The sequence below is a fragment of the Camelus dromedarius genome, chromosome 1 (assembly GCF_036321535.1).
Source record: "Camelus dromedarius isolate mCamDro1 chromosome 1, mCamDro1.pat, whole genome shotgun sequence".
In the NCBI taxonomy this organism is placed as follows: domain Eukaryota; kingdom Metazoa; phylum Chordata; class Mammalia; order Artiodactyla; family Camelidae; genus Camelus; species Camelus dromedarius.
Genome location: NC_087436.1, coordinates 81,249,470 through 81,271,934, shown reverse-complemented (window position 1 = coordinate 81,271,934; position 22,465 = coordinate 81,249,470). Strand labels below are relative to the sequence as shown.

General features: G+C 38.5%; 1 protein-coding gene across 7 annotated transcripts in view; it reads right to left on the bottom strand.

Annotated features, from left to right (window-relative positions):
* Nucleotides 1-22,465, bottom strand: part of ARHGAP24 (Rho GTPase activating protein 24) — a 635,760-nt gene that overhangs the window by 128,525 nt on the left and 484,770 nt on the right. The window contains exon 1 of one of the 7 annotated variants that reach the window (XM_010983139.3): nt 10,546-10,631. The exons of 5 other annotated variants lie outside the window; for them this stretch is intronic. The gene's annotated coding sequence lies outside the window, so the exon portion shown is untranslated. Of the gene's footprint in view, nt 1-10,500; nt 10,632-22,465 lie in introns of those variants that run through there. One more of the 7 variants, XM_010983137.3, reaches the window with a different exon arrangement.

The window sequence follows — 22,465 nt, the reverse complement described above, 5'->3', positions numbered from 1 at the left end:
ATCCCTCCTGAGCATATTTTAATGCTGTGAACACTCATATGTCACTTAAAGTCTCCAGTTCCATGAGAATCGTGCCCTCAGAGTTCATCTCAGAAAGCTGTATTTGTTCCCCTGCTGTTATAAGCATTTGTCCAAGCAGACTCCAGGACACTCCAGGACAAAGTTAAATTATGCCTCTTTTATTTTAAAGTTTTATTCTTCCATTTGCCTTCATGCAACATAGACTCTACAATCACAGCTTCTGGCTGAAATACATTTTTAGGGGAGCACAAAGACTATGGGGCAGAAAAGGCAGAAATAAGTGAAGCAAGAGCTCACATGTTTTTAATAACTTAGAAGATGATGCTGTAAACCCAAATGCCTCTTCCTCAATACTAGAGGACGTTTTATTTCCTCAATGGACCTTATTTCAGGATTAAGTTGTATGACTTAGCGAGCTGAGTTCACTTAAATTGCACACCAGGTTGGCAGAAAAGAAGCAACTTACATAAGCGAAGTAAGACTAGGAGAAAGAATCTGAGTGCTCTCTGTATACGATGGTCTTCTGAGTTCACTCCCAAGAGACAATCTACAGAAATTAATGATAACTGAAACTTAACTCCTAAAACTTTCCACAGAGATCAATATTCTCTTTATAAATAACTGTGTCATAGCTGTGCTGGAATCATGGTCTACACTTGCTAAGTGCATATATTAATGGGGCCCCTGCACATAAACACTGCTCTTTTAGATTTTCCTTTTTGGCATTTGCAGAAGGGACTTTTATTTTCTGAGTGAGAACAGCTCTTAAACTTCACTGTTTTAATAAGAAATAGCTGGGGATTTAGGTACAGATGCAGATTCTCATTCTGTGGGGCACCTTACAACTCCAATTACAACATTTCCATTTACAATCTCTGTAAGACAACTATGTTTCATTCTGTATCTTTACATTAAGGTATATGTTTACAAACTTGTCAGTTAGATAAACTAAGTGTGTAAGATGACTAAATAGAAAAAAACATTCACAGACATTTTCCTCCATGTTATTTGGATGTGTTATTTCTGGTAGACATGTCCAAAGTTTCACTGTTTTTTCAGTAGATCAAAAATAAATGACATAAACTGGTATTTCAAAATGTAGAATAGATAAACAAGATTGTACTGTGTAGCACAGGGAAATATATACAGGATCTTGTGGTAGCTCACAGCGAAAGAGAATGTGACAATGAATGTATGTAGGTTCATATATAACTGAAAAATTGTGTTCTACACTGGAATTTGACACAACATTGTAAAATGACTATAACTCAATAAAAAATGTTAAAAAAAATAAATTATATATAGTGGGGGAAAAAAATGCCTAGGACAGGGCTGGAGGGTCTGCATTCCTAACCAGCTCTGAAGTAATACTTATGTTGCAAATCCATTGACCACACTTTGAATAGTATGGAGGTAATAAGAGAGCTAGTCCTCTACTCTACATTTTCCTAGGTTCTCACCTTATCATCGGCTCACTTGAGCCAAAGTTATGGGTTGCATATTGTCCTCCCCAAAAAGATATGATGAAGTTCTAAGCCCCTGTACCTCAGAATGTGAACTTCTTTGGAAATAGAAAGGGTCTTTACAGAGATAATTAAGTTAAAGTCAAGAGGATGGGCCCTAATGTAATATGATCGATATCCTTATAAAAAGAGAAAAATTGGACACTGAGGCAGGTGCTCACAGAGTAAAGATGATGTAGAGACACAAGGAGAAGATGGCTACCTACAAGCTAAGGAATGTCTAAGGGACTAGAAGTTAGCAGAGAGGCCCGGAACACATCTCTTCCCAGCACCCTCAGCCGGAGCAGTGACCTGACAGCACCTTGATTTTAGACTTCTGGCTTCCAGAACTATGAGACAGCATATTTCCGTTGTTTAAGCCACCCAATTTGTGGAATTTTGTTACGGCAGCCTTCAGAAAGTAACAGAGATATAGTACTAACGACTTTTCCCTGACACCTCCCCATTCTCTGACACACAGGGAACACTTCGGTGCACCGCTAAACTTAGTGCGACGTGCAGAATGTGAGGACAGCACTCCACACGCAGATAGCGTAACAGGAAGGGGTGAGTCACGTTTCTCAGGTCTGCCCGAGATGAAAGCCTGGACTGGCCCTAGAGTCACTGCAGGTGTCACTCATGAAGCAGGTTACATCTGCTCTTCATGGTCTCCGTTGTTAGTTCCCCCTAGGAATCAACAAACTTGACTCTCAACACTAAAAGAACATATCCTCAGATTTTTATGAATATCTATCTAAATTCTCAAATACTTCTACAGCATATAATTTTCTTCAGAAAATGAAACATAACTGAAAACTCAGAGAGGCCCCTTAATGATCCTAGACCTAAAGTAACTTGTCAAGGCATTAAAACAATTTCACAAATCACTTTTGCTGTTGTTCTGTTGCTTTATAGCACGTTTCGTGGATTCACTTTGACATAGATCATCAATACTGTCAAATTTGAATTCCACAATTTATTCAAAACTGCTCTTGTCTATGAATTTCTGGTTGTTCCTACCTCTTCACATCCTCCTCTGTGCTTCATTAGAAGCCCTACAGATTGCTTCTCTTTTCAAAGCCATTTTTCTACACTGAAACAAAGTTGTTGTTTTTTAAAAATCCTACTATGTTATTAAGTTTGTAATAAATATAAATAGAAAAATATCTCACATAGATTTTTATGTGAAGGTGTAGGAAAGAGTGAGGTAAACTAATCTCACTCACCAGCTAAATGATAGGTCCATACAAATCAGTCTCACACCAAACATGATTCAAACACATTCCTCAGCAAAATGACAAATTACTCACAAAGTATTACAGACCTTGGCTTTCATTTTAAAAGAGTAAAACACATGCTTCCAAGATCCATGAAAGTCAAGGGTGTGTGAAGTTCTTGATTTTGATACTCAGCCACCACACTTCTCCTGAATATAGTTCATCTTACTTCTTATACTCTCCATCGTTCCCAACTAGGGATGGTACCACTCCTGGGAGTGGTGTTTGGAAAAATGTAGGAGTGTTTGAGTTTTCACAATAAATGGAGGGAGTTATTGGCATTTAACGGGCAAGGCCTGGAGAAACCAAATAAAGCAAAGCATGAGATGATAAATCTTTGCCCCTCACCCAATGCCAACGGCTCCTCTATGTTGAAGCCCGCTTCCCATTCTGACATTTCTTTAAGATTAATGATCTTTCCGATTTGGGCTCTGGGTTCACCTTTTGACTTCTGCCAGAAACCATGTTGACTTCACAAGTCTCCTTCTCTCTGATTTAACAGGTGTGTCATTCCTTTGCATGTTCAAAGAACGCTGTTTCTCACCCTCTCCACTTTATGAACTGTGATAAAGAACATACCGTGTAACTAACACACCTGTTTTTCTTGGTTTGTTGTCTAATTTTTTTAGTGTTATGGATACATCTAATACTGTACACACTGTATTTCAGATAGGACATCTGGGAGATGTTTTTAAGCATTCTTTTGTTCAAGTGTCCAGCTCCCTCCACCATTACTGTTACTGTCTCATAACTTCTTTATCCACTCATTTTCAAACATAAATAAGCACCTGCTGTAAGCGCACCCACACACAGTGTTAAGCCTCACAGATGGAGATTACAGACAGTGATAATCAGATCTCCCTTGGGGATAGTCCGATTTACCTTGTTTTATTTCTCATTATTTTTTTTTCTATTCTCCATGATAACTTTCTACAACTTTGAACTTTTGCCTGATCTAGAAAAAACTCACTTCTCCACAAAACTGTGGCAATTCTATTTGCTAAAATATCTCCACTCACATCTATGTTGATTAGCTTTTTGATTATTTCTTCTACTACAGACAAGTCCACATACATGTTATCATTTTAACCTTAAAATTTATGATTTATGCTAATGTTACAGGTTGTAAAAACTGAGGCTTAAAAGATTCAGTAACTTTCCCAAACAACTTGCTCATGGATTTCAAAACAGGTCTCGCTGACCCTACTGCCTATGTTCTTAATGAATATACAATATTCCTGATAATTAAAACTTCCTTCACGTGACTGCCAGTGAACTTTGTATGCCCTACTTTTAAACCTTAGCATAGACACAGTTGGCCTTCATTCTCAGCGCCTCAACTAAATGCATCACAGCTATTTTAGAAAACGGGTTATGCCTTCCAAGTTTCTATTAAAAATAAACCAAAAAAATGTTTAAAAACTTTTCTTGGTTTCTTAGCTAATACAAATCCACAAAGCAGAAGTTCCAAATATAACTAGGTAGTCCTCTGTGAGTTTGCAGTGCCTGCAGGCTTTTGAAGTCCTGTGAATTTGCCTTAATCTGTTGCTAGGGACACTGCACGTTGCTCCAAACAGCCTGCCAGTCTGAGAAACCTAGCGCGAATGACATAAGTGTTTCTTTCATCCAGGTCAGAGGATGGTGTGAGGCGATATGGGAGGTCATGGGAGGGGAGGAATTCAGGATTGAGAGATCAACTAGAGGAACAGGAAATGACAAAGAAGGAAGAATCCACAGACCCTAAAGGAAAAGCTTTCCAACCGAAGCTGTCCTGCTCCCCACCAAGCCCACGCCCCTTGAGAGCTTTTGGAATTGGTTCAGTCTAGTCTGACAGCAACTCAGAAAGGCCAGGGCACAGCTGACAGTGTCTCATTCCCTTGTCACACCAATGGCAATCACAGATCAGAAACCCGCACTTACCAGAGACAGGGAGGCCACTTTGAGACCTCAATCAAGTGTCAGACTTGGGAATCTGGAGAGTTAAGAGTAAGAAATCAGTTTATAATTTTTTTCTGACACTTATCTGGCCCCAGGATCAAACATAAAGCATCAGTTTAGAATTAAAGAAAAAAATGAGTGATTTCCATTTATACCTAATTTATACATTATTCTTCCATTTATACCTTCATCAGGAGGAACTGGGGAGTCTGAAAAACATAGAGGATGATGGGGCACGTGGTGCAGAGGAAGGACCACTCTAGACACCCCACTTCTCCTGTGATAACTGGTATGATTGCCAACAAGCCTGGGCACCCCTCAAGCAGCAAGATGCCATCTCTACCCTTATTTGGGGCTGCTTAGTGACACGATGGGTGTAGTATCTCCTCTGTACAAGACACCAAAGCTTTCTTTTAGCACGTGTAGAGTTTCATATTTTATACTACATCTTTGACTCCTCTAGAATTTATTTTGGTGGAAGGGAATAAACTCTTTTTTCCCAAATGGCTATAGTTGTACAAATACCTGTTGTCAACTCAATCATCCTTCCCCCACTATTCTGAAGTTCTATATTTATTATACAATAAATTCCTGTGGGAAATGCCAATAACTGGAATGGAGAAACTGAATAGAGGAAAAAATTCCATTCCCACTAAAACACCGTATGTATGCTTTCACCTTCCTCAATGTTTAAAAATAAAAAGGAGAGCTGTTACAAAAAGGTGCCATATTTCTGAGGTGTCTCTTTCCTCGATTACAGGTTATTTTTAGCACATGTTGCTCTATTTTAATCCGATAAATTAATTACCCCATTCACCTGTTAGTTCTTTGATCCCTCTGTGCGTCGCTGCTGACTCAAGGTGTAGGACACTATGAATGATAGTTTTGCCAGCTCAGCTGAAACTAAATTGATACTCAATTTATACACGTCCTTTGCCACATTTTAGGTTTGCTTATAAGGGCATGGCCGGTTATGGATATTTTTAAGTGACAGAAGATTGAGCTTTTTGTTTGAGCAAAATAATCAACACACTTTTCTCTTCTTTTCTGAATTTCTTTATTATGAAAATCAGGCTGGAAACACTGTAAAAGGCCCTTACCGGATCTGAAAAAACTCTGTCAATGAGTTCAGTTGACTTAATTGTTTATTTATTCATTTAACAATTATTTATTAACTTTCGTGAGCCAGAAGAAGATTCTAACCAAAGGTGAATGGTGAATGTACAAAGTTAAAATTTCTTTAATAATTCTAGCCTAACTAAGGATTTTACCAGAACCTTAATGTGGAAACACTTATTTTTAGACTCTACATCCAATAATACATAGCTGTGTAGGACAAGTAAAATGTACCTAATTATTCTGTAAAGAGGACTCAGTTATTTTCAATGGTTTTTAAAGTATTGAAAAACAAAATGAAACAAAACCTTTCTGGAGTTTACTAGGAGAGTCACCTAAATTAATGGAGAGGTACATTGGTGCGAAGGGGCTGTTGTCCATAGCGGACTAACCAGACGAACACCAAATTTAGCAAAATGATACTAAGTAATCTGTCTATCCCTGTCTGGGTGTGTTAGCTTGTATTAGTCATGTCTTTTAATTTTCTGTATTTTTGATGCTTTGACACCTGGACTTTGCTGATTCTGAAGAGACTGCCCCTTCCAAGGCTAGTCAAATCCTAGAGATAGGAAAGGCTAACCCACAGCGTGTCTTTTTGATAAAATTAAACCAATTCTGAGCCCATACCCCAACCAGGCCTTTTATCTGGCTCTCACAAGGCTCCCACACTCTGGGCCACTATCCATCTGTCCTAAACACCTCGGGGCTGGGTACCCAGACACCTTGAGACAGTCTCTATGCCTCAGGGTCTGCTGACATTATTTGAACTAGCCAGTCCTAAGCCTGCTTACCCTACATTGCCTGTTCTTTCCCAAGGAAATGACGATAAAGGATCTTGCCCACATTTTCTCTTTTCTCTCTCTGCCTCCTGGCCAACCTGGTGCTTCCCCACGTGGCCCTTCACTGCATGGCATGTCCCTCCTTTTGAAACCGTGAGTAGCAAACAACAGCAATTTTCTCCTGATCTGTTGTTCTCACTACAACTAATTGATAATAAAACCTACATTTAAAACAAAGGTCTTACGTTAACTTAAAAGAAAAGGAGATACTTCTTTATAGCTACAAAATAATTCCTTTCAATACACTGATGTGTTCTGATAAGAGTTATCAAGCCAGCGAAACCCCATGCTACAAGAGAGCAGGAGCAAGAGAAGGCACAGCCTCCAGTCTGTTTTAGACTTGGTCGTCAAAATATTCAAAGCATGCTGATCTTGAAACTATTCCACCAGAAAAGAGCATATAAAAGCCCCTTTTAATTGATTCTGAAACATTGGAGTAGAATTCTTGAACATTCCCTTAAGGTTGAATACACCTGTAACAGAAGCTTTGCAGTAATTTTCTGTTGATGGTTTCCTGGCCATTAGAAATATTTGGAAGTTGTAATTACATTGTCCTGCAGTGATTATTTGAATTATATATTGATTAAAAACTGTTTGGCTATTAAAATGTAGAGTCAAGTTGGCTATTAGTATTTCTTAAAAAATATTTGTTTTGTGTGGTAGAGGATGGCTAACAGGGGAACCTGGGTTGACACTGGGATCGGGTTTGAAGCCTGTCCTCATGTAAGTAATTTAAAGGTTTAAAAAAACAAGACTTGCTTGTGAAAATATGTAGTTGAAACACACTTTTTGTGATGGCCCGTCACAATCCGGGCCCACCTGCTAGCAACCAGACCCTGTCCGTTCCATTTCCTTAGAAGACACACCGGTTTCAAAACAAATGAGGCAGGCCTCTTGAGCAGACTTGCATAAAATGTTTTCAGTCTCTGTCTTCAGTGGAGAATTGCCTGCTGCCACCTGCTGCTACTCCAGCTGCCAAGTTCTCAGTGGCCCAGGAGGGGGCCCAGTGATTGTCTGGACACTCTGTAGCCTCCGAGGGACCTCTACCAGAAAAACAGTCATATCATACACCCTGCCTTCCATGTTTCCACAAACAGCCTAGGCCTACCTGAGGGAACCTGGAAGTAACAGTTAAAAGTTGTATGAATGCTCATTACTTCACCTGAATCTACACTGTTTGGGGAGAAGTCAGTAGGCTAACTAGAACTTAATTACCTTAATGCTAAGGTAAAGAGATATAAAAACTACTAATATCACTTTAAGCCAACCCCATATCCTACAGATCATATTTAATCTCAATTGAGCAAAAGTGTAACCGTGCGCTATGTGCAGAGAATTCCCGATAGAGGTTTCCAGCCTAGTACGGACCAGATGGGTGAGTCAGCATGAATGGCAGAAATGCCAGGAGAGACAGACATGACCAGGGCCTGCCTGGTAGCCATTTATCAACCCATTCTTTCCCACTAATCACCGCGTTTCCTGTTCACAGAGTGGGCAGTGATCTCTTGATCTCCAGGGAGGTGCATCTCTCCCCAGTCCCAGGACATAAATCAAAATTGCGTTCTTATGCGAGAAATAGAGATTAAGTGTAGGTCAAAAGAAAGCAGGTTCAGTAAATTAAGGACTTGGTAAGTTTAAAGTCTAGAATAAAATATAAAGCTTAAAGAAGAGAGAGAGCAAGAACACAATGTGTTGAGGAATTTAAGCTTTTTAAAAAATTAAAGATACTTATCAAATATATAAATACAGCCTAATCTTTTCCTTTAACTAGGAGAGCTTAATTGCACAGAAGTCAATGTGTTTGAACAGGCTGGCATGTGCTTTGAGGTCAGTACCTATAATCTCTAAACCTTTTTAAACCTCTTTGTATGCCACAGTCAGCTAGTTATCTAAAGAATAAACACAGACACTATTCAAGGCTTTTCTTGGCTGTTTACACTGATTCTGGTTCATCAGATAGATGACAAAGTTTCTAGTCTTTTCGCAAGGAAGGTGACCACGGGTACAGATGGACACACCACATTTGAACATACTGGACCTGCACTCATCATAGAGACACGGATATGCTCGTGTTTATAAAACGGTGACAAGAGGCCCTCCACCCTATCTTTTCAGTCATGGTGATCAAGTCACGTTACACCCTTTCAAAGAAGTAGCCAAAATGTACCTCAAGGCAGCAAAGAAACCAGGGGAGTATGAGTTCCAATATGGAAAGGCCAACCAATCATCAATTCTTTGTGCACCTCAAGTTCCATGTCTGTCAAATTAAACTATTTCTGTTCTAAATCACATAGAAAGCATGACAATGTTAGAGTCAAGTGTTTTCTGCTCACCATTCCACAGTGTTTTAACATAATGTGAAAGCAAGAAACCGTGAAGAGTGCATCTAAGGATCAGTCCAAGTGCACGTAGCAACAGGTGACATTCTAGTTTACAGTATTAGACTGTTTCTAAACTGACCTAATTCAAAAGTGGGACAAATAATTTTGATATCATATGTTATCTAAGTGTTTTCAATAACTTCAATGTTCACTGCATTTCAATATATCATAATTTTATCAGTTTCAAAGTCTAAGTAAAAACCAATTTTAAATAAAATTTTAAAATTCACTTTCAAAAAAATTCCAATTTTATCAATCTAGGCAATCTTAATTAAGACAGACAAGTACATTTCACAGCTTAACAACATGTTTTATTAAGAATTTTTGCTCTTGGCTTCATTTCTGCTGACTCTGAATTTCCTTAAATATGCTACTGTTCTTTCATTAGACTTGAAAAATTGAGCAGTTGAAGTACTGTTCATATTCCATTGCAATTATTTGTTTTAATGTATTATCTTTCCCCTTATTGTAAAATTTGATAGCTTTTCAATCTCTTACTCGTCCTATTTTTGCAATATCTAATTCCCACGTTTTCCTTTTTTAAGAGCATGTGTTTCATGAATACAAATCCTTGTATATTTATATATAATACACTGTATCTCCTATATATTTTGTATAGATAGTCAATTAAGCAGCTAACATACAAAACTGGTGCAGTGTTAAGGCCTGCCTATTTAGCCAAGAGCACATATTGGATTCCTATTATTTTATTCCTAGTAAGCACATACTCCATGTCCCCACATACCTTCACAAGTGCGCACTGTAGTTACATTGTCCCTGTGCACACAGAACATGAAGTTCCAAAACTCAAATATGCTGACAACAAAAACTTTAGAAGCTGATTGAATTAATCATAAGTACATCAAAACACAGCAAAGTATTATTTGGTTCCCTTTTGGTTCTCAGACAGTTGTGTTTTTTTTTTTTTTTTAAATCACACATACACATATCATTGGCCAAGCAGAAGGTTTCATTTTGACAAGCAAAAATACGGAACACTCCCATGTTACTTTTATCACCAGCTCAGACCCTAAGGCACTCCGCTCTCTCCAAAGTTTCAACCACTAAAATGTGAGTGAAGCAGAGAATACAGCACAGCCAGGACTCCAGAAAAACAGCAGTTCAGATTTACATCTGAAGTAGTTCTTGCATGCTTTCAAATCAGCACTGAAATTCCGCATACGAACAGCTCTATCATTTGGCAGCAGCAATCAATAAAAGAATCCAAGAAAACGGCACCAAACTGATCACATTTCAGCGTGAGAACAGCAGTATGTCCCATCTGTTACCATAATTTGGACACCGTGGAGCGCTGAATGGATCATGACAGAAAACAAGGGTATAAATAAAACCACGCACAGTCTAGGTCCTGAATTTGTGGTGACATAAACATCCCCAAATTATCAAACACAATCAACAGCAATACCTGGCAATTTGTCTCCAAATTAAGGAAGAAGCATGCAGCTCCCACCTTGCACAAACACCCACTTCAGTGGTCAGTGACAAATGCAGGCTGCACTTGCAGGCTGGGAGAGAGAGCAGCTGCTCTGTCCTGAGCCTCAGCCGCTCACAGCACCGTGGAGCCCAGCTCGCTCACTCGGGTCCTACTCTCTGTTGGTTCGCTGCAGTTTCTCCCATGACTCCATCACCCAGGAATGGAAACCGCTGCTCTCGCCACAGCTCTAGTGGGCTCTCCGGCTACTGAGCTCAGGTAAAAGTGCTGAGTCCTGCAAGGTCACCGCAAGGTGAACACGGGCAAAAGGAGTGTACTGGAAAGAGGAGGGACCGTCAAGGAAAGACTCTAAACTTCAGACACCTTGCCTTTCAGGAGATTCTGAACTCCATAAATCAGAGCTGCAACAATAGTCAGACAAGCAGTAAATCTGAGAATCCCCAAATGGCTCAAGCCAATCTGCTAACCCAGAGGCACTCTTTAAGCAGTAATCTCTCTCTCTCTCTCTCTCTCTCTCTCTCTCTCTCTCTCTCTCTCTCTCTCTCTCTCACACACACACACACACACACACACACAGACTCCAGCATGGCTATTCTAATTTTTAGACATCCTTTTCAATGATTTTGCATACTCTTTCCAGGTAACATAGCTGAAAGAAGGGTCTTAGAAAATGAAAATATTCGCCAAAATCAAAATCAAATAATTCTCCTAAGAATAAAATCATTTCTGGTTCATAAACTAATTCACACTGATGAAGTCTTGCTTTTTGTGCACATACTTGAATTATGCAACAGCACCCCTCCCCCAACTCCAGCCATATTAAAAAGACAGTAAAGATGTATTTATTTCAGAGATGACTGGCAAAATTAAGTAAATTTTCTCATAAAAATTCCTACCATCTTCTTCAAGATTAGTCTTGACTTTTGCACATTTCAATTTGGAGAGGTTTCAAGAAGACATTTCTTGCCTAAAACACAATCACCCTGCATGCAAACGTTCTAGCCAGATATAAACATGTTTATAAACGTTCCCCTGTAGAGTCTCTATGGGTTTTTATTTCTCATATTTTGGATTTCCCATCAGAAGTGGAGAGGAAACACTGTTTAAGCTTGCCAGAACATTATGAAACATTATTTTTCTTAGCTGTGTATTTTTTTCTTACATGTAAACAGTTATTCACTGAAGTTTAGATTGATTGGATTAATGGGAAATTATTCTCACTCTTTAATCACCTTCCTTTTCCCTCCTTCTCCAAGCACATAACTTGAGCAATTTATCTAACCTCCTAGACATCAGTTTTGTAATCTATAAAATGGGGACTCATTACTGACGTCTGCCTTGGCTCCCTCCTGGGTGGGTATGAGGATGAAATGTGACAACATGGAGAAGCAAATGCTTTGTGAACTGTAGAGGGCTGGAAAAAAATGTACTTGCTGCATTTCCCGCCCTTCGATTGCCCCAGTTTGCTCCTGAGGCTTGTGAATTACTTTCTGTGTTCTCAAGGGAGACTCCTCAGGCCTCCTGGGAGAGTGTTTGTTTCAAGGGGGCTATAAATAGAGTTCAAAGGTTGATTGAACTGCTGTCCTCATGGCAGATCTTGATGGCAGCGACCACATGGCCAGAGCCAGTTAACTGTGAGCAACATGAGCTCCGTCTCGTCTGTGAGGCGGAATGAGACCAGCTGAAAGGCTGGGAGAAAACGCTCATGTGCATGGCTGGTTTCGCAGTTGCTGGTGTCCTAGTGTACTCCTGTGTGTGAGGGAGTTGCCCAAGAGGATTAATGAAGGGGAAAGGTTGGGAATGGAATGCCAAGTTCACTGCTGAGTTAATTCAGTAACAAATGCATCTGGGCATCCGTGCTAATAATGTTCCTACAATTATGTATGCATTACTTAGAGATTAGGTTGAGGGAGGGCACAGAAGGGAGACCAGTGGGGAGCAGGAAAGGAGCTAACTACACGAGCACCTGTCTTGGTGCACACCCAGGGCTTGGAGCTTCATGAACATTGTCTAAGTTAATCCTCATAGTAATCCTGTGAGGTAGTTGTTATTACTCTCATTTCACAGATAAGAATAATTTGCCTGCTCACTGTTATTGGTTGGTGGTGAAGCTTGAATTACAGTCAAGGTTTGCATGGCCTAGAGTCCTCTATTTGGAGTAAATATCTTAACTTATAACTTTCTTAGAAAAGAAAGGAAATAAATTTTGCTTTTTAAGTAGCGGGGGTAGGGAAAGCAAGAATTTAAATTATCACGAAACTTCTTCAAAAATATTTACTAGGCAAGCTAACTTTTATAAAGAGCACAGAAATGTTTAGAAAAACACATTGTGAGTTTTTACAACAAAGTCGTAGGATACAGAGAAAAGAATACAGGTTTTGTTAATATGTGCCTATAATTATTTTTTAAATTGGGTCTTGCATGCCTTCAAGTTGAAGATGCAAGTTTATAGGTCTTTCTCTATAGTAGAATACCACTCTGTGTTTTTTTTTTCAACAGAGCATTATTTTATTTTAATTTGTTTAAATTGCCAAATCCTTAGTAACGCCCACAAGGAAACAAGATCATCTCTTACCCTTCACAGTAGCAGAAAAGACACATTTTTTTTTTTCAACTACAGTTTGGAGTACTGTAGAGGAGTCATCATTTTCACTTGCCTGAGTCTGAGGATGTTAGTAAAATGCCAGGTTCCTCCTACCAGTCCTATTAGGAAGCCAGAGGCAGAGTTTGAACAGCAGCCCAACCCAGTATATGTCCCTGCTCCCCCCTTTTTAAGTGGCATCACCAGCTGAAAGAGAAAGCTTGAAATTTATCTGCAAGCCAGCAGCGCAGCTCATACCAGATCCTTCATGCAGGGTAATCTCCCTTTTCCCAATTCTGCAGCCTTCTCTGAGAAGGCCACTGTCTGATTACACCTTGCCTCTGCTTTTAATACTCCCATCTGCAAAGTGCACCATCCAAGATCCCTTCATAAAATCAGCCTTTTCATCCTCCCCAAATCTAGCCTGAAAAAGAAAACTATAAACTTGTAAGTCTTGCAGCTAGAAGCTGTTTGTTTCAGATATTTTTATTAAAGAGAGAAATATAACTGGGCCATGGGCTAAATTAGGAGTAAGTCAAAATAAATAGCAGAGAAAAAGAATAAAAGCAGGAAATTTAATCTCAGTTTTTCAAGTTAAATTCTGAATTAAAAAATCCCAAACACTAAAATCATCCCAAACAGCCAATCAACCCACCTAAAAGAAGGAAAGGGGACCTTCCGCTATTTGGTGTTCATTTCATTGCTACTTTAGCAAAGATGTGTTTTTCTTTTAAATTTTGTTTATTTACTTTTAGAATAGGTAACACATTCTTTTTGTTGTTGTTGTTTTGTTTTGGGAGAGGAGGTAATGAGGGTTATTTATTTATTTATTTTTAGAGGCGGTACTAGGGATTGAACCCAGGACTCTGTGTATGCTAAACATGCGCTCTACCACTTGAGCTATACCTTCCCCTGAAACATGTTCTTATGATTAAAAAATCATAAGATACAAAAGGCTATTCTATGAAGAGTCTCCCTTCTACCCGTCTCCTGCCATCCAGTTGTCCTTCCCAGCAGCAATCAGACAGTCAATGATGTCAGTTTCTGTTAAATTCTGCCAGAGGTATTTTCTGCATATATAAGCAATCATGAATATATATTACTACCACCACTTCTTACAGGAACAACAGTATGCAATATACATTGTTTAGGACCTTGCTTTTTCATTAACAATAGATCTTGAAGATCATGCTGTAGCAAAGATGTGTTTTGACACTCACTGGATCCCCCTTGTTCTAGTGGTATCATATTTAACTGAAGAACAAGCAAAAAAAAAAAAAAAAACAAAAAACAGAGTTAATCTATTGTGAAGCCTATAATGGCATACATAACACATGGCAAAGTGAAAAAGCTGCTTTCTTTCATTCCCAACCCATTTTATTTCTGAAGAAAGGGTAAAAAATCAACCACAATCAGAATTATTATTATTATTATTTTTAAATTTAGAAACTATTGCAGTGATCTTTCAATGAAATAAAAATCTACTGTCAAAGCTTTCAATTACCTCTCAAGTCCCCATGTAAGACCCTCTTTGACAACTTAGACGATGTAGGTTTTACTGTACGGGCTGGGAGTAGTTTCCTTAAACCTAGGCAAGATACTTTTTGTTGGGGGAAATATTCAGTTTCAAGTTCTAAATTTTCTGTTAGATTTATCTAGATTCTAAAGTAAATGTGAATTAGTGTTTTGGGAACTTAATGGATTTTATAAAAAATAATCTTAAGTTCAAGATATTGCTTTCAAACTTAAAACCCCCATGAACCTATATTCAATAGAAACAGCCAGGTTTATTTTAATTAGTTATTACTATCCAATAATCATGTTGTGAAGAAGATACGAATATGAATTTTTGGAAAGGTGAGAAATTCTCATTTACTTGAAGCTCTGATCTTTTTTATGGAAAATACACTTATTATAAAAGAAAATACTAATTATATCACAAGTTTTTATTTCTCTATACATATATATTTGGCACAGAAGAGTGTTATGAGTATATTTGAAATAAGATGCTAAAATCAATTTTGCATGTAATACATGTGTTGATTTTTCTCTAGATCTTCCTGATGATTTTGAACTTAGCCACATGATAATAAAACATGTGAAGATTGTTTTTTTCCAATCCATAAAATACTTGTTCTTCATTGGAGTTAAATCATCATCATTAACATTTTCTATTTTTATTACAATGATCAGTGAGATGAAATGATAACGTTTAAGTAATGGCAGCAGAAAAAAGAAATTTTAGTGTAGAAACAAACCTAGAAATTTCATCATGAAGAGCAAGCAGCATGAATATGAGGAGTGGATGTGGTGGGTAACAGGGCACCCTCCCTGCACGCCAAGTCTCTCTGGACTGGGCACTTCATTGCCCTTGACTAGGACTCTGTGTGCATCACCTATATGCATCAGTATCCAGATCTCACGTTCTGGGGCGAACTCCCTCCCCTCCAGGATGAGGAATAATGGGGAAGCAACTGCCATAGGAAAGGGATGCTTTCAAATTCACGTAATTAGAATTTTTTTTATTAAAAATGTTTTGTAGCACTTACAATTCAGCATCTTGAGATAAAGCCTTTTTAAGCCACACTAGTTACATCTCTAGACATTATTTCAAATGCTGCCATTTTTAATAACCCACAAACTTCTCAAAGAACACATAAATATCATAGGCTCTCAGCCTTAGAAAAGTTGCTGGTGGCCACGTAGTTCAAATTCCTTATTATTAATTTAAAATATAGACTGAACAATATTCTTTTCCTGTCCACTATAATAAACCCTCAATATCAGAAGAGAAATGTTCCAAACCTTTCATGAATATGGAAATGTTTACACAGGTACTACACGTCATGAACCTTCAGATTCACTCATGAAAAGTAAAACCCACAAAGTAAGCACTGAGGAGGCATTGGCTACTAAATACATTACCTTCAGCCTCTCCTCTCTGTGCTACTAATTTCAATAACATTTAATTTTTGTGACAACACCTCAAATTTCCAGTGAACATTTGTTATAATAATTTTATAGCTTGATAACTAAAAGAGAAAGGACATTCCAGAAACATTTTTTGTTTGTTTGTTTGACTGGGGTGAGAGAATGAAGTGTTGGTGTTGAGCCAGCTTGTGGTAAAACAATGTCATATTTTCATTAGGATTATTTATTACATTTGGAGAGCAGCGCACTGCTAGGAAAGATGAGCTAAGAGAAGTTGGAGGACAAAAGATTCTCTCTATAATATCATTGGAAAATTAAGTTGTGCAAAGAAAGTCCAGAAAACAAAAACGCTAAGGCCTAAAGCAGCTCACTGACTTGTCCAGGACACTCAGCCAGCTTAAGTGGGGGAACCTTGCATAGTAATGCAGGCGTCTGGCCCCACGATCCACGCTGCTGACGCCAGTGCTAAATTGCAACATGCATTTTGAAGCATATGCCACTTAGCTCTGTATTGATGCATATGGCTGTACTTCGCTTTAATTATAATCAAGAGCAAAATGGATAGCAGGCTATTAGCACCACGGCCTTGCAGATCTCTAGCCGTACCCAAGATATTATCCCGGTTATTTCACGTGTGAAGAAATTCAATCATACAAAGGTTAAGGGCATTTCTCAAAGTCACAGAGCTGTTTTGTGCTGAAAGTTAAAGATGAAGAAGATATTGTCTAACCAAGTTGGCAATTTACCTATATGAAAGGCAAGGCTGAGATTTTTAAAGACTAATTTTCAGTAATATTGTCTGCCATTTATTGGGCGTTGGTTATGTTCCAAGGGCTTAACGTACATTTTTATTATTCTCCTAATAGCCTGGAAAGCCAGACTCTCATTTTATCTCATTATATAATCCTCATGTTACAGATGAGGAAATTGGGTCTCAAAAATTTAAGTAGGTTGCCCCAGATTACATACCTAGCAGGTGATGAATAAGGATTTGACTGTAAAGAACATGCACTTTCAAATATACCTTGGGGGAACCCCAACTGATATTTCAGTGGCAGGGTTTGACTACAGGAGGAAATCCCAGAGCTAGGCACACATGTTCCTTACCATCTGTCTGTCCCTCCTCCCCTCATTTTGCTGACCCACCTCTACCACTATGACTCCTCTGATCTGGAAAACCCCATCCTTGCCATTCCACTAAGAGTTTCCTTTATCTCCTAAACTTGCTTCACAAGAATATTCAGTGGCCCAGAAACTTTACACAATGATAAAGATGTTAGAACTAAGCACTGAGGGTCCTGAAGTAGATTCTGTACCTGAAAAAGGCAGTGTGGGGGGCGGGGGGGATGGGTGATAAAGGATGTTAAAATTTTACATGTATAAATATATTCAGTTGCACTGTAACATTCTGGAAATGACTAAGGCATGAATTGAATAAGGTAATTCTCTGTGTTACCTGGAATATTTATTTGATGAACCATGTGAATAATTCATTTACTGGCTCTGCTGTTAATCCTTGGATATGAATCTCTATATAACTAGCTAGATATGATTGTTCCTTTTCTTAATTTTAAATAATATCTTTACTCTCACTTGTCTTCAAATGGAAAGGTTTATTTGTTTTTTAATTTAAACTTCTTTCAGTACCTCATGGAGAAACCCTCAGATTGTTAATAATGCTGACAGTGGTGGCTAGATATAGGTCAAGAAATGTTTATAGTGATGAATAGAGAAACTGTCTTTGATCCTGTTTGTAAAAGTATGAATAGAATGTCCTTCTGTCCTAAGCCAGTTAACACTGGGGCTGGCGTCTCTCACTGTTTACCCAAAACTTGAACAGGGTGTCAGTAATGATTTACTACCCAAGGCTTATGACAGCTACTCACCTTAAATCTGATGAAAGGAGAGAGGAGCTGTGTGAATGCTTCTGCAATGACCCTTTCTATGACTTTCAGGAAAGCACAGTCTTCACTTCATATGTAGCAAAGAACTTGTTTTCTGTCTATAGATTAATCCTCCAAATCATCTATCTTCTCTCATCAAAGAAAACTTTCCCTTTTCTCAACTGCTTTTTATTTTGAATCTTTTTCTCTCATAATTAAAGCAGACAATTACTACCATATGGACATTTAGATTGCAAACTATCACCCAAAATCTCAAAACAAGACAGAGATAGAGCTGCTACATTAAGGCCAACTTTACTTCATTCTCATCTCAGAGTTCACACTCTCTGGATGATTTCTCCTGATCTTCCTTTTCTCTGATGACTTTGAGGAATAAAATGTGAGCAGAGGCAGAGGGGAGATGGGATGGAGGTAATCCCTCGGAATGACTAGAAATCTAGCTTTCAGACCACCACTCCTGAAGCAGGCTAAGAAATGCTGGCCACCAACAACATAATTTTTTTTTTTTTAACCTGGAGAAACTCAAACGAAATACCTCTACCTGAGGCAACTGAAGGAGCATCAGAGAGAATAAAGTTCACATTAAACCAACAAAACTTGATGCATAGCGTGGTTAAAACAGCTAGAAGGAGGCTGACTTAGAGAGCAGTGCTGCTCAGAGGTGAAGGCTCACTGGCTGGTTAGATACGAAGTCAGAATGGCAGGGTCTGAAAATGCTCACCCCTAGGACTTCATATGAGAACCTTGCTTTGTATGGATGTCTGCTACATAATTTTCTTTAAAAGATCACACTGAAACAAAAAGCATATTTTGGGAGCTGGGGGAAAAATACAAGAATGCTGGAACATCCGGTCTCTTTCATTATAAGAAGAAACAAACAACTATATAAAACTGTCAACAAGTAAATAAAAATATATATTAGGTTAGTTAGGAAAAACTCTTCTGCTCCCAAGAAAGACAGGTCAACATTGTGTTTGTAAAGGCCCATAGAGGGGAGAATTGGTTTGGGGCAGGGGCTGTGGAGTGGAGAGAGAGAGAGATAAAGAGAAGGGCTTACAAGGATAGAGACCAAAGTGGCTGACCTCAGGATAAGAAAATGCTGCTGGAATAGTGGTGCTTGAAACGCCCTAGGGAGATAACAGGACCAGGGGGAGAATGGCTCAGCTCTGACTCCAAGGCTAGACAAAAGCTCAAAGCTCCCAATGATCTTGGCTCAGAAGCAACAGAACCATCCACCGTCAGGACACCGTGGCTTGGGCATCGATCGGTTCAGCCTGCTGTGGGTTAAAGACTTGAGTCCTCTCTGTGAAATATTCACACAGCCACTGTTTTGGAGGGTGAGAAAGATGAGTTGAGGAGGAACAATAATGGCTAAGACTGAATTTTTATTTCTTCAGTATCCTGGTGACTTGAATTTCAGAGTTCGACTTAAGTTGATTAGAAAAACAAAGAATACTTTGGCACTGAATCAGTTGTGGGGTAAAAATTATCCTGTGACAAATATTTATACAATTTTACAAAATACAAAAGTCTGTCTAGCTTGAAGACACTAGTATTATCTGCAAATATCTTTCTGACTCTGGACCTCTTTGATTTGGTTAAAAAGGTAAGTATATTTGTTCTAGAAAGGATAATATAGGTCTTCTGTTGAGTTAAAAAGTGTTATCACATGTGTTCTTCCCTACCACCTGAAAAATGTTTTATTCAGATTGATGTAGAGATGATTAGAACTGGGAAAAAGACATGAAGCAAGAGCTACCTATTCTGAGATGGTCATGAGCATTCTCTTACTTACCTAATTCTTGAATTAGATTTATTCCCATTTTACAGACAGAAAATTAAAACTAGAGATTGTCCAAGTAAATTTATGAGAATAATTATAATTTAATGAAACAGCTGATGAAAAATATTCCTTAACTCCCATTTTTGTGTTTGTCTTAAGAGATATCAAGGGATTAAGTAGCAACCTTCTCTTGAATTCCTAATCCAGCCCCCAATTAAAAAAGAGTCACCGCCACGGGGAACAGTTGTTACATAACTGTGTGTGTCATTTGCCTCGGACATGTTAAGATTATTTCCTAAAGTCTTCTCTCAAATGTATGGGGAAGTAGAATGCATAATTTTAGAACATGTATTTCATGATTGTCTAACACTACTGCCAAATACAAAATGTTTTCAATAATGATCTTGCTATACAAACTAAGCTGCAACGAACTTTAACTTTCTTGGCAGAAACCATTGCTCCCTTGCTAAGAAGCCTGTGAGAGCCTCCTAGATGCACCTCTTCTCAGAATTGACTTTAAGCTTTTCCCTCACTCCCCACCTTAGATGGGTGGAAGCCAAGACTGATGACTTGCAACTGATCTAATTTACCACTCCTTCTGGTCAGTAGTGAAACTTACTCAATTGGGAGGCATCAGACTGAACCAAATTGGAACCAGTTTAGTTTCTAAACCCAAGGCTTATGTTTGCTGAAGAATCTTAAAAATCTGGTCAAATAAAGCAGTTAAATGAGATGGGCTGTTGGAATGAAACAGACGCAGTGATGCATGTACGAGAGACAGTAAGAGTGGGTCTGATGAACAGATATTTAATCTGGGATCCAAGGATTTAGCATGAATGACCTTCAGAGAGCCTATGACACCTTCCCTGAAATCATATCCAAAATTCTCTGATTATGTGCACAAGTGAATTTTTCTGGGGAGATTATCCTGACTTTATATTAAGTTTCCAAACAGGTTTGTTAAGGACAGCTGTCAAGGGTTTGGACACTGCTAGGTTCTGGCTGACCTCTTCTTGAAGCTCAAAATTGATCAACAGGACTCTTTGTGGAGCACTGCAAAGTTAATGAGCGCTAATGGGGCATTAACAAAAGGCCAAAGGAAAAAATCTGAAGCTCGGGAAATTTACATTTTAATGCTGTGGCATACCTGAGCAAAGTATCTCAAATCATAGAGCCTTCACTATTAACCCTACACAGCAGGGGAATCATTTTTGATCAAGATAAATTTTAATATAGTCCCTAATCAACACAGCGGAGGAAAGAACTTTACATCTCTCTATTCCAGATGGTGTCATTTTATCAGAGTTTCACTCCTTGGTATGCTCAGTTAATTAAAGTCCTTACTGTTTGTTAATGGCAGATTTGTGCAGCAAAAATGACTCTGGAACAGATGTCGGCAAATTTGTCAAAGCGGCTGGATAATCATCGTGACTGCTCTGAAGGACTACTCCATCTCACCCACAGCAAACTCTTGCAGGACCTTTGTCTTTACTGCTTTCAAAAGGGAGTCAAGGGGAAGGGGCGGCGGTGGGGAGGGAAAAACAACAGCCAGGTCCTTGGTCAAAGTCATTCCCTTCTCAAGGAGTAATGAGCAATGAAGGCATTCCAGCGGACAGTTTCAAGTGCCAAAGTATCAAGATGATATGTTTTTATTAGATCCTCCCCATAAGTCTCACCACCAGCTCCCTAATCCACTTGCATTCACACTTGCTGTAAACGTGCAGCTCAAATAAACTTTTATCTCATATCTTTGTTCTTGTTTTGTCAGCATACGTCTACAACTAAAATGGCAGCCTGTTATAACCATAGATTAAAAGAAAAGGAAATAATCAGAAGCCAATGATTAGCACAAAAAATAACCGAAATTATGGCAGGTAACTTGTTTCATCTCCAAAGCTCTTTGGATCTTTGAACTCAAAATTGCAAAAGGTGAGCTTTAAATATTGTCTATCCTTTGGCAATTTCAGAGCACCATATATAGTGAATGCCTTCAAGAGGAAAACCCCAAAAAGGGTTAAAACAGACAGCTTTCACTAGAATAAGATAAAATAAAATGGTTTGAAAAATATGCTCTGTAGAGATGCCACATCTCTTAAAAAAAAACTTGAAGTCTCTTAGAAATCCATCAATTTGTGATATAATGATGAAAAAAGCTTTTTCTGGTCTAGTAATTTGATTTGTATTTCTAAGCTGCCTACTACTGTGGGGGTGTGTGTGTGTGTGTTTAATGGAGGTACTGGGGGTTGAACCCGGGACCCTGGGCATGCTAAGCATGTGCTCTATCACTGAGCCATACAACTCCCCCTCCGTGTGTGCGTTTTAAATAAACCAAATTCACTTATGTACTGTTGGGTAGTATTACCTAGTTCTTTTAAAGAAAAAACAAATTATCTCCTTTCTGTTAAATTATAACGTGTTCTTCAGTGATTCATTAAAAAATCTTGTTTTACATAAAATTTTATATCTAAATTTTACATAGGATGTTATATTTCTGTATATATTTATTGCAGCTATTGATGGACATACAGGAAAGATGTTATATAAGACCAATTATAAAGATGAGAAAGAGTTGCTGTAAAGAAACACTAAATCATTTGCCAGCATTACTGGGGCTGAACAACAACCAGACCTTGAGTGGCTTCAATATCAAGCTTTTTTTTTTTTTATTATAAAGCTCTACGAAACTTGAAAGGTTTTCCTAAATCTAATAGTATATATAGTCCTACTCCATAAAATCCT